Genomic DNA, 14,426 nt, shown 5'->3' with positions numbered 1-14,426 from the left:
GGTGAACCTTTTCAGATTGTGACTCAGCTTTGCTAGAGTCCCCAATTAGAGGTGTCCAGGGTTCTTAAGCACACTCTTATTTGCCTTGGATCACAACTTTATTTCTTTCTTTTCTCTCTTTTTTTTTCGTTTTCTTTTCTTTTTCTCTTTTTTTTTTCGAATTTTTTTTTTGCTTCTTCTTGCTTCAAGAATCATTGTAATGATTTTTCAGATCCTCAGTAACATGTCTCCTTTTTCATCATTCTTTCAAGAGCCAACATTCATGAACCACAAATTCAAGATACATATGCACTGTTTAAGCATACATTCAGAAAACAAGAATATTGCCACCACATCACAATAATTAAACTGTTATAAAATTCAAAATTCATGCAATTCTTTCCTTTTCAATTTAAGCACGTTTTTATTCAAGAAAGGTGATGGATTTATAGGACATTCATAACTTTAAGGCATAGACACTAAGACACTAATGATCACAAGACACAAACATGGACAAACATAAGCATAATTTTCGAAAAACAGAAGAATAAAGAACAAGGAAATTAAGGAACGGGTCCACCTTAGTGATGGCGGCTCTTTCTTCCTCTTGAAGATCCTATGGAGTGCTTGAGCTCCTCAATGTTTCTTCCTTGTCTTTGTTGCTCCTCCCTCATGATTCTTTGATCTTCTCTAATCTCATGGAAGATGATGGAGTGTTCTTGGTGCTCCATCCTTAGTTGTCCCATGTTGGAACTTAATTCTCCTAGGGAGGTGTTCAGTTGCTCCCAATAGTTTTGTGGAGGAAAGTGCATCCCTTGAGGTATCTCAGGGATCTCATGATGAGTGGGGTCTCTTGTGTGCTCCATCCTTTTCTTAGTGATGGGCTTGTCCTCAACAATGGGGATGTCTCCCTCTATGTCAACTCCAACTGAATAACAGAGGTGACAAATGAGATGAGGGAAGGCTAACCTTGCCAAGGTAGAGGACTTGTCCGCCACCTTATAGAGTTCTTGGGCTATAACCTCATGAACTTCTATTTCTTCTCCAGAAAATCCACTTTGAGTGCAGGGAGGTCAGAATCCAACAGCATCTGCAGTCCTTTTTAGTCTCTAAATCAGATTTTTGCTCAAGTCCCTCAATTTTCAGCCAGAAAATACCTGAAATCACAGAAAAACACACAAACTCATAGTAAAGTCCAGAAAAGTGAATTTTAACTAAAAACTAATAAAAATATACTAAAAACTAACTAGATCATACCAAAAACATACTAAAAACAATGCCAAAAAGCGTACAAATTATCCATGCAAGAACACTTTGAATGTCAAGATGAACACCAAGAACACTTTGAAGATCATGATGAACATCAAGAACATGTTTTTGAACATTTTTAAGAAAGGATAATTTTTGATGCAAAGAAAACATGCAAGACACCAAACTTAGAAATTTTTAATGTGTAGACACTAATAATTCTAAAATGCATATGAAAAACAAGAAAAGATGCAAAACAAGAAAAATTAAAGATCAAACAAAGAAAATCCGCAAGAACAACTTGAAGATCATGAAGAACACATGCATGAATTTTTCGAAAATTTTTAGAAAATTAAAAAGATGCAATTGACACTAAACTTAAAAATTGACACTAACTCAAACAAGAAACACAAATTTTTGGTTTTTATGATTTATAATTTTTTTATTTTTTCAAAAATTATTTTGGAAAAACGAAAAAGAAGAAAAAATTTTTGAAAATAAAATAAAGGTTGAAACAAGAAGAAAATTACCTAATCTAAGCAACAAGATGAACCGTCATTTGTCCAAACTCAAACGATTCCCGGCAACGGCGCCAAAAACTTGGTACACGAAATCGTGATACACAACTTCGTGCAGCTGACCAGCAAGTGCACTGGGTCGTCCAAGTATTACCTTACGTGAGTAAGGGTCGATCCCACGGAGATTGTCGGCTTGAAGCAAGCTATGGTCATCTTGTAAATCTCAGTCAGGCGGATTCAAATGGTTATAGGAGCTTTGATAATTAAAAGATAAATAAGCATAAAATAAAGATAGAGATACTTATGTAATTCATTGGTGGGAATTTCAGATAAACGTATGGAGATGCGTTATTCCTTCTGAATCTCTGCTTTCCTACTGTCTTCATTCAATCATTCATACTCCTTTCCATGGTAAGTTGTATGTTGGGGATCACCGTTGTCAATGGCTACCTCCCGTCCTCTCAGTGAAAATGGTCCTCTACGGTTTCTGTATGACTAATCAATTGTCGGATTTCTCGTCTCGGATGAAAAATACCAGGCACAGCTACCGCATGGCTAATCAGCTGTCGGTTCTCGATCGTGTCAGAATAAGATCCAATGATCTTTTTGCGTCTGTCACTACGCCCCACAGTCGTGAGTTTAAAACTCGTCACAGTCATCCCTTCCCAGATCCTACTCGGAATACTACAGACAAGGTTTAGACTTTCCGGATCTCAGGAATGCTGCCAAATAGTTCTAGCCTATACCACGAAGATTCTAATCTCAGATTCAGATGCCCCATTGTCAGAGGGGAAACGATGTGAATCCTTAATTAGAAACCCAAGAGATACACACTCTAGCTTTTGCAGGTAGAACGGAAGTGGTTGTAAAGCACGCGTTAATAAATTGAGAATGGTGATGAGTGTCACGGATCATCACATTCATCATGTTGAAGTGCGAGTGAACATCTTAGAATAAGAATAAGCTTGAATTGAATAGAAGAACAATAGTATCTTGCATTAATACTCGAGGAACAGCAGAGCTCAACACCTTAATCTATGGTGTGTAGAAACTCCACCGTTGAAAATACATAAGTGATGAAGGTCCAAGCATGGCCAAATGGCCAGCCTCCAAGTCTAAGGAAAAATGTTCCAAAGATGATCTAAGGATAATCCAAAGATGTCAAGATCCAAAGATGTGAGTACAATAGTAAAAGGTCCTATTTCTACTAGACTAGTTACTAGGGTTTACAGAAATAAGTAAATGGTGCAGAAATCCACTTTCGGGCCCACTTGGTGTATGCTTGGGCTGAGCATTGAAGCTTTCATGAGTAGAGACATTTCTTGGAGTTAAACACTAGTTTTTATGGCAGTTTGGGTGTTTAACTGCAGCTTCTAACCTGTTTCTGGCGTTTAACGCCAGAATAGGGCAAGAAGTTGGCGTTTGAACACCAGTTTGCGTCGTCAAAACTTGAGCAAAGTATGGACTATTATATATTGCTGGAAAGCCCAGGATGTCTACTTTCCAACACAATTGAGAGCACCCAATTGGGCTTCTGTAGCTGCAGAAAAATCCATTTTGAGTGCAGGGAGGTCAGAATCCAACAACATCTGCAGTCCTTTTTCAGCCTCTTAATCAGATTTTTGCTCAGGTCCCTCAATTTCAGCCAGAAAATACCTGAAATCATAGAAAAACACAAAAACTCATAGTAAAGTCTAGAAACATGAATTTTCCTTAAAAACTAATAGAAATATACTAAAAAGTAGCTAGATCCTACTAAAAACTACCTAAAAATAATGCCAAAAAGCATATAAATTATCCACTCATCACCAACAACAATAAACAAAATCTCTCCTGTACACCTAGCTCCAATTTTTAAGATGGACAAAATAACGGAGGGCAACTGGGGAGCCCATGTGCTGAATTTCATCATCAAAGGCATAACTGACTACCGTCTGAAAAAGAAAAAAAATCAATCGACGGCTGCCTCTTTTCCTTTATGATAATCTATTTTCATCTAGAAAAAACAAAGACAAGAAAGGAGAAGAAAACCCTGGACTGTCTTGGGTTAGCAACTGGAATAGAGAGTAGTTGGTTGCAAGGATGAGAGCAGAAATAGCTGGAGATATGGTAAGTGATAGAGTACCTTCTCTAATTTGGGTGTATTTTATTTATGTAGATGCTGTAAATTAACATTTCTACTGTTTCAAGGCATCGTAAAGAAGGCAGAAACAAAAAAAAAAGAAATTGAAATAAATGAAAGAAAAAGATAAGAAAGAAAAAAAAAACAAAAAAAAAACAAAAAAAAACAAGGCAAGTTCATCATCTGAGAGTGATACATCTGAAACTGAAGTTGATTCTTCCTCTAAGTCTGAGTCTGAAGAAGACTTACAGGAACCAAAAAGGAAACAATCCACCAGAGCGGCCAAAAAGTAAGTAATATTTTTTGGTGTATTTTGTTACTTTTAGGGTATTTTTTACTAATGATTGTTTGCCTTCCAAAATAAAATCCAGAGAAAGGAAGCAGATTCTGGAGGATTCCAATTCAGAAAGTGAATCGAATGATAAGTAAGATTCTGAAATTATCATCACTTTCTTTTCCATTTATTTTTAAAATTTGATGTATTAACAGAATATTTCTCATTAACTTTCAGAAGTGAAGAATCATCACCAATAAAAAAAAGAAAAAAATTCAGACTATACCCAAAGAGTAAGCACTGCTTTGGATAGTATTTTATGATCAGTTTCATTTTGTTTTTCTGATTCATACTTTTTTTTATTTCCAAGGCACAATTTAAAAAGAGAAAGCACGTTGTTGAGGATTCGTCTCCGGAACAAACTCAATTGTATGATGGGTAAGATACTTTGTAAAGCTATATTACCGTTTATCATCAAAATTATATTTGTTAACATGTTCTTTTATGCATGTACTGTCAGATCTAAACTTGGAACTGAAGTATTACAAGAATACTTAAGGGAATCAAAAAAGAAGAAAACCAATGAAAAACTGCTACACAAGGGTTTGTTATATTTGGGTGTATATTACCGATTTTAATGTGTTTTTGTTGCTGATAATTGTTTTTGGTTTCCCCAGGAAGAAGGGAGCTTAGCTGCGATCGATAGAAGGTCACTATAACTCATCCGAAATGTAAGAACCTTTATTTGATAAAATATTGATATCCTGATTTAACAGTATATTATTTTTACTGAATGATATTTATTCTATGCTTAGAATGCCTGAGGTGAACTTAGGAAGTGAGAATGATCCTTTATTTCAAGGACAAATAGATCAAAGCAGCATAAACAAATCGGCGGATAGCATGTAATTTCTGTTTTTAATACCTGTTGCTTTTATCTTTTTTTACCTTCTGCTTCTAATTCTATATGTACTTTTTTTAGAAAAAAAAGCCCTTTAATATTTTATTCAAGAAAAAAAAAGGCAGGAAAAAAAAAGCAAAAACTGCAACTGCATAAGCTATCAAAAAACAAAGCTTGTGTTTCTTGTCAATGCTTCAGGTGTATTTTGACTTTATTTGGGTGTATTTTAGGTTGAGTCTGTTAGAAAAATCAGCTAATGACCCAGCTCAATAGAACATGACGGTTATGCGGATGGAGACACATTCACAACCTGAAGTGCTTTCAATGTGAGTTTTACAACTAAATTTCAACCTTATAATCATGAATTTTAACGGGCTTCGTTAACTTTTTATTTTGTCTTGTTTAGAGTTCCGATTCAAGTTTATTTCCCTCTGTCCCAAACAACCCCTGTGCCAGCAATTGAACCATCCCTCGCAAAGTCTCCGAGAGAGAAAATTAGTGAAGAAAGAACAAAAAGGTAAGGAATAATATTCGGGTGTATTTGGTTATTATTTGGGTGTATATTGTACTTATTTGGGCGTATATTTTTCTTATGTGGGTGTTTAGGTGTATTTGATTATTATTTGGGTGTATATTTTTCTTATTTGGGTGTATATCTTCAGAATTGATCTGTAACTGGTTTTTTTATAATATGATTCGTTTTATCTAACCCTGCAGCACTCCACAACCCCCGAAACCTGATGAAAACACACCCATGATTCCACCAGCTCCATCTAAAATGTAAGTTCAGCAAAATATGATTTGGTTTTTGATATCATTCATCTATTCTTATTCTTATAGTACGTTATATGTCAACACGTAGTAATCCAGCCCCAGAAGACACTGTTGCACGGATGATGATGGCCCGGACAGCATCCTACATACCTAAAGAAGGTTCGATGCCACCATTCAGCCTTAGCTTAACTGATTCAAGCCAAGAAGAAGCACTGACGCAAGAGGGACAGGGGCAACCAGGAGCTCAGAAGGCAAAAAGTCCTAAAACACCAAAACTAATCGAACAATTAGAGGAACTGGTGAAAAAAATTACAAACAGTGGGGTGAAAACAGCATTGGATTATGCAGAGGGTAAAAGTCCACCGATTGAAAAGCAGTGTGCCGAAGAAATTTTTGAAAAGTTTGAAACTCCTGTGAAGAGCAAGGAGATATCGGCTGAAATGAAAGAGAAATGCTATGTTTGGACCACACGTGTGAAGACATACGGAGATGGAAACACTAATGAGTATGACCCGGTGTGCACCATTAAAGCTCAAGATCGATTCTTTGCTTCTCTGAAAGCTGCTACACATATAGAAGCTGAGGTAATATTAGAATAATATTAATGATTTTATCATGAAATGTAACTGCAATGTTGATTGATGTAAATTGATTTGGATTTTTTTTCTAGATTGTCACTGCCATGTGCTTGATCCTAAACCAACAAGACATTAAAAGATTTTAAGAAGAAATATAGTGTCTCCCCCTTGATATTGTAGTAAGGTAAACTTCAATGGAATTTGGGTTTATTTATGTAATCTTTTGGTTGTATTATATATTTCATTTGGTGTTTCACAAATGTTGCAGAACATGGCCATTGGAAATCATCCAAATGGCGAATTCTTACAGCCTAAATCCAAAAAGCCATTTAGAGTCGAAGACTACCCAATGTTTATACCCTTTTTGGACCTCAAAAAATTAGCATCACATCGATATGTAAATTTTCATTTCTAAAACTTCTTATCACAATTCTTTAGTTATGTGCCAATTAAACTAAAACACTGTTCAATGTGGACATGCTTCAGATTTTTTCACTTGTTTGCTATTCAGAGCATTGGTGGATATGGGTGGCTGATGTAAGAAAGAAAAAATTTTATATACTTGACCCGTATCACAAGGAGTGTCCCTCCTAAGCCAGAATGAAGCTAAATACATTTGTTGTAAGTTGTTTCTGTGTTTTGTGTTTTAATAATTGAGTGTATTTCTGTTCAAAATAAGGTGTAGTTTGTGATCCTTTGGGTGTATTCGTTTATTAAATTTATTCTTATATTTTGCTTTGTTTTTTGTTTTTAGGGATATGTAATTTCGAGAATGAGGGTATATGCTAGGGGGAACCTCTCAGGAAAAAGGATCATGAAATTGAACCACCATATATTAACATTTCAGGCCAAAAAACAAGGTATAAATCTTTCACTCTGAAAATTAATCTTTCCTAGCTAATTTATTTTTTATTTTTCAGCTATGATTGCGCTATTTATGTAATGAAATGGCTTAAAATAATTCTGCCTGAAAACATTAAAAGGGGGAAGTGTGAGTGGAACAATTGGACTCAGGTAATTGTGTTTAAAACTATATAACTCTATTAATTTACTAAATTAACATAATTGATTAAAAGGAATATTCTTTTAAACTGTAGGAGGAGGTGGACCACTTTAGAGTAGAATTTGCTTTCCGGATTCTATTTCATGAAATGAATCAAGACAGAGCTGAAGCCATTAAGGGAAGTGAAGCAATAAGATTGTCCAAGCCATCCTCACTGTTGTTGAGTCCATATTGTCAGATAGATTCATATGATATTGACAGTGATTAATCTAAGTGTTATGTATTCTTGGAATAGTTTGAACACTTGTAAAATTTTGCAAATATAATCCAGTTTTATGATAATTTTTTTCCATAATTAAACTGTCTCTCCTGTATTCAAAAGCTCTAAATTATAGGTTCTAAAAAAATGAAGGAAAACAACACCAAACCTACTAATACGCAATTTTACACCCAAAAAATTAAATTTTACACCCAAATATTTTTACTATACACCTAAAATTCTATCCCCTGCTTCTAGATCACTAAAACCCTAAACCTTAAACCCTAAACCCTAAAATTCTAAACCCCTAAACCCTAAACCCTAAAATCCTAAACCTTAAATCCTAAAACCATAAACCCTAAATCCTAAACCCTAAACCTTAAACCCTAAACATCTAACCACTAAACCCTAAACTACTAAACCCTAAAGCCTAAACCTTAAAACCCTAAACCCTAAACCTTAAACCATAAAACTAAACAAAACACTAATTTCTAACATAAACAACAGCTTCTGAAAAATATAAAAAAATTGAATTTTACACCCAAAAAGTTAAATTTTACATCAAAATATTTTCACTATACACCCAAAATTCTATCCCCTGCTGCTGGATCCCTAAAACCGTAAACCCTAAACTCCTAAACCCATAAACCCCTAAACCCTAAAACCCTAAACTCTAAAACCCTAAACACTAAACTCTAAATACTAAAACCCTAAATCCTAAACCCCTAAAACCCCTAAATCTTAAACCCTAAAACCCTAAAACCCTAAACCCTAAACCCTAAAAACCTAAACCCTAAACCCTAAAACTAAACAAAACCCTAATTTCTAACATAAACATCAGCATCTAAAAGATATTAAAAAAATTGAATTTTACACCGAAAAAATTAAACTTTACACCCAAATATTTTCACTATACACCCAAAATTCTATCCCCTACTGTTGGATCCTTAAAACCCTAAACACTAGACCTCTAAACCCCTAAACTCTAAATCCTAAATCCTGAAACCCTAAACTCTAAACCCTAAAACCCTACACCCTAAACCCTAAATCCTAAACCTCTAAACCATAAACCTCTAAACCCTAAACCCTTAAACGCTAAACCCTAAATCCTAAAACCCTAAACCCTAAACCTTAAATCCTAAAACTAAACAAAACACTAATTTTTAACATAAACAGCAGCATCTGAAAAATATAAAAAAATTGAATTTTACACCCAAAAAATTGAAATTTACACCCAAATATTTTCACTATACACCCAAAATTCCATCCCTTGCTGCTGGATCCCTAAACCCTTAAATCCTAAACCCTAAGACCCTAAACCCTAAACCTTAAACTATAAAAACTAAACAAAACACTAATTTATAACATAAACAGCAGCATCTGAAAAATATAAAAGTAAAATGTCAAACACAAGAAAATTCAGAAATACACCAAAAAAACTGAGCATTACACCAATATCCTTTAACTATACACCTAAAAAACTATCCCCTGCTACTAGTTTTCTAAACTGATAATTCATAACATGTCCGTGATATTAGCTGGAATTTGGTTGCACCACTGACGAATGGATTTTTTGACGGTTTAGAAATTCTCAAATAAGTTCTCGTTGAAAGTATAGCTTCTAAACCAACAAAGATCCTTTCATACAAAAGTTTGGTTGTCACTTAAGCAAATCCAATAGAAATAATAACTGAAGTATTCAAACCTCGGGTCGTCTCTCAAAGAATTACAGGGAAGTGTGTTACTATTGGTCATGGGTTTTTGTTTTTTCTGAGAATTTTTAGAGTTGGTGAATGGGAAAATAAAAGATTATAAATTAAAGCAATAAAAATTAACAAGAGGTTTTATGTAATTGAAATAAAAAGTCTTGGCTAGGAGAAGATTAATCGGAAGTTCTATCCTTGTTGGATTTCCCAAGATTAATAGTAATATGTTGTTGTTTCTACTTATAATTAGTTAACCCTTATTGAATAAAGAAAAGTCAAGTAGTTAAGCTAACTCCAATTTACAAGTCCTAATCCTCTCCCTTGGGAAGGATTAGCGTTAGTGACTAGAGAGCCAGCCAACAATGAACCCAATTATAATTTAACTCTTGAGTCTCCCAACTCAAGGGTCTCCAAATATTGATTTAACTTTAAAGCCAAGTTAGAAGCCTTCTCCATTGACATGGATGCCAATTTCGCATTCATGTGAAGGTAGCAGAAAGAAGACATGGCAATTAAACTCAATTGAAAATAATAAAGAAATAATGAAATCAAATAGAAAAGTATCTTTGCATAAATTAATTCCAAAATCATAAACATAGGTATCTGAATAGGGTTAATGGGCAATTAAAAGTGTAAAGGAATAAGGAAACAAACTAGAATGATAAAAACTACAACAGAGGTAGTAATATCCAACTCAACAGCATAAAACTATGAATCCTAAAACCTAGAGAGAGGAGAGAGCCTCTCTCTCTAGAAAACTACATCTAAAACCTAAATTTTTGTGAATAATGAGAAGTGAATAAATGTTTCCTCACTCTGCAGCCTCTAATCTGTGTTTTCTGGGTCAAAAATTGGGTCAAAAATACCCCAGAAATGGCCGATACATTGAATTTTCGCAGATGCACATGTGCGCGTGATTCACGCGTGCGCGTCGCCTAGCTATACAGCCACTATGAAAAATTATATATCATTTCGAAGCCCCGGATGTTAGCTTTCCAACGTAACTGAAACCGCCTCATTTGGATCTCAGTAGCTCAAGTTATGACCGATTGAGTGCAAAGAGGTTAGGACTGACAGCTCAGCATTCCTTCAATTTCTTGTAATCCTTCCACTTTTGTATGCTTCCTTTCCATCCTCTAAGCCATTCCTGCCCTATAAATCCTGAAGTCACTTAACACACATATCAAGGCATCGAATGGTAATAAGAGAGGATTAAAATTAGCAAATTTAAAACCAAAGAAGCATGTTTTCAATCATAGCACAAAATCAAGAAGGAAAATATAAAACATGCAAATTCTATGAATAACTGTGAGAATAGTGGATAAAATCCACTCAATTAAGCACAAGATGTACCATAGAATAGTGGTTTATCAAGCACTGATGCAGCATCAAAGAGGTTTAACTGGAAATAATAAACTCACATATTAGCAAAACTATTAACAAGAAAATTAAACTCAATCACCACCTATTTAAAGAACATCACTTTTACCTCGCATAGAGCTTTCGTTTTCTTCTTCTTTGAGGCATTTGCAATCTGTTTGTCCAACTTTGAACCTACCCTATTTTTTGGATGTCCTCTTATTCAATCCCTTGGAGGGCTTTGAAGCTCGTTAATGGATTCCAGGTTGGCATCTTTGTGAGATAACGAACATGTCCCCTTCCTTTTGGCTTTCAGTTCTTCCATCTCAACCATGACGCTATCGTAGGCACGGTGTAGAATGGCAGTCAGCTCCTCAGATTATGATGCAAATTCGCATATATTTTGCGAACGAAACATCAATTTGTCAAACCTCTTACTTCTTGGCTCCAACAGTGGCTCGTCGTGGCTGCTCTTGATGTGTGTGTGTCGCCTCTTTACCTTCTTACTCCATCGTTCCAATATATATCTCGGTGACACTTGGATTACTCGTTCAACGCTTAACACGCTTAGGGCGTGATGACATAATATCCCTCCTGACTCGAATAATAAGCACTGGCATTTCACTTGGGTTGCTACTGAGTCGTAAGTAACTGCAAACTTGTTGAAAAATGAGCTGGAAACTTGTTGCTAGAGCGGTGTTCGTTAATCTTGTGATGCAATTTGCCTTACCTCTAAATTGCCTTTGGACTTCCCTAAACTTTTGGTGAGTGTACACATGCTGAAACTGAGCTTCTATGGAGGATTTTGTTGTACACGGTATGACGGTGTGAAAATTTGCAGCATCGGATTCTCTCTCTCTTTACTCCCTGCTTCCGAGGCAATTATCATATTGTTTGACAAATTGGATAAGTGAGTTGTTCCGGGTAATGAACTTGTTAAAAAATGAATGCATGCTCTTGCTCCTTTGTGTGCTTCTCATCGGCCCAGAAGTGGTGATCCAGATAAATTAGAACCCATATATGACGGTCTTCGTAAAGATCTGCAAAATACACCCAAATCAGACTATATTACACCCAAAAACATGAAATTTACACCTCTGTTGCAGATTTTAAACATCATTACCTGAAAGCCACTTGTTTTCCACAAGACCATACTTCAGTAGAAAATCATTCCAATTCCTATTAAATGAGTCTTTGGTATGAGAGTACCAAACAACTTGGCTCATTTCTTGTTCAATTTCTGTGTGTCCCTTGTAGCCGTTTAATTTGCTTGGAATCTTCTTTATGATGTGCCAAATACACCAACAATGAATTGTTGTAGGCATACAAGCCTATATAGCCTTTTTCATTGACACGCATTGATCGGTGAGAATCGCTTTTGGAGCATTTCCTCCCATGCAACGAAGCCAACATTGAAATAACCATTTGAATGATTCAATATCTTCATTTTTTATCAAAGCGCATCCAAGAAGTATTGACTGACTGTGGTGATTCACCCCGAAAAAAAAACTACAAACCAAATTATACTTGAACAAATTATGAGAAAACAGAATTAAAAACATTACATACACCCAAATAATGATTTTATACACCCAAAAAGATCCAATATACACCTCTGCAGTAGATTCATAAAACAACACACAAAACAGAATTAAAATTATTAAATACACCAAAATAATGATTTTATACACCAAAAAACATCCAATATATGCCTTTACAGCAGATTCATAAAACAACACACAAAACAGAATTAAAATCATTAAATACAACCAAATAATGATTTTATACACCCAAAAATATCCAATATACGCCTCTGCAGCAGATTCATAAAACAACATTAATTTAGCATCATAAACAAGAACAAAATATTTCCTGTTTGTATTGTAGGTGGTGTCGAATGAAATAACATCTACGAAATACTCAAAGGCAGCTCTGCTCCTTGCGTCAGCCCAAAAAGCCAGCTTAATCAACTGATCGCCCTCGAGTTCGAGCTCAAAAAAGAAATTTTGATTATTCTCTTTCATTCATAATAAGTATTTCCCGAACTCTTTTGCATCTTCTTGTTCCAAAACATTTCGCACTTCTCTCATGATGTAATTTCTCACGTCTTTTTCAATAAAATTTAACTTGCGGTAACCCCTGGCTGCCGCAATAAATGATTCGTAAGCTTTGCTTGGTCTGATACTGGCTTCCTCGTTATTCTCTATTGTATGACGGACGGACATGCTTAGTTCCCTGTGTTGTTTGAGCATTTCTGCTTGAGTTGGACAGCAAGAATGTGAATAATGCAACATGACCTTCGAAATGATCCAAGCACCAACATCCTTCAATGTGTGTATATAAATTATTGCAGAAAAATTTAAGCCAATTGTGGGATTTGTCTTCTCGGTCGAAGATATTTTAGATTTCCATTTTCCCTCTCTGCTTCATGTAATCAATTGATTCTTAATTTCGTTTCCCTTCTTATTTGTGTTCCGAACTCTGGTAGAAAAACCTGCAGCCTTTGCATAATTCTTGTAAAATTTTGCAGCATCTTCAAGGGTGCTAAAAGTCATTCCATCCTTGGGAACAAACTGGTCATCAACAACACAGAGGGGTTGCAAAATACACCCAAAAAATACACCATGTTAAAAACAAGGATATAATATAGAGTTTTTGCACATCATAAAAAAATAACAATTCAACTAAAATACATCCAAATATTTCTGATCTACACCCGAATGAGAATAACTCAATTAAAATAATAAGAAAAGCCATAAACTGTAAATACAACCAAACTTCCCTAAAATACACCCATACAGTTCTGACCTATAATCGAACGTCTGGTATAAAATGCACAAAATTAATCAAAACTAGTACATTAGATTCAATTCACTGTTAATGTTCATGCATTAATTTCACAGTCAATGTTCACGCATTATTCAGCTACACAATCATAAATGACTAACTACATCAAATTCAGATTCAATAATTAACTGAAACTAAACCACACCTCAGGAACTTCATTCTATTCAAATTCAAAATTCACTTCACCCTGGTTCAGCTGACAATCTGAAGTTGAATCATCCATTATCTTCAAAATGATTTCAAAGCATGATTTCAGAAACCATGAAAATTGAGAAAATCAAAGCAAGAAAACAAAGAGAGAAATGCACGTAAATGACGAAGGAGAAACCAGGGAGAAACGCATGTAAACAACGAACGAAAAGGCAAAGAAAAATGCACGAACGAGATCGAACAAAGAAGGCAAGAAATTCGAAAAAGGAAATAAAATCCTTTGAAAACAAGGAAGTTATATATTTGTGCGTTAATTAATTTAAGGAGGCGCGTGAAACACACTTGCCACAAAAGGCACATTTGAGAATAAAGGACTTATAACACTTGTAAGTGTTAATCACTTGTATGCTGAGATTATTCCTTCAAAATATAGGAATTATTTGTGGGTAACATCAGATGTGAAATATGATAACATGATACGTTATGATGTGTATCTTTGAGTAATTTGTTTTAAAATCATCCAATTATATTTATACAACTTAAATATTTGGGGGAGATTATTTACGATATATTATTAAATAGTGTTGGTAAAAAAAATTAATAGTTTGATGTGTGTATTTGAATTGATTCCTTAGTAATTTTTATCTACTTAGAGAAAAAATTATAGATATTTAAAAAATAAAAATTTAATAAATAAAAAATTTTATC

Source organism: Arachis duranensis, chromosome 5, assembly GCF_000817695.3.
Source record: "Arachis duranensis cultivar V14167 chromosome 5, aradu.V14167.gnm2.J7QH, whole genome shotgun sequence".
Lineage (NCBI taxonomy): Eukaryota > Viridiplantae > Streptophyta > Magnoliopsida > Fabales > Fabaceae > Arachis > Arachis duranensis.
Note: the sequence above shows the minus strand (reverse complement) of the source record.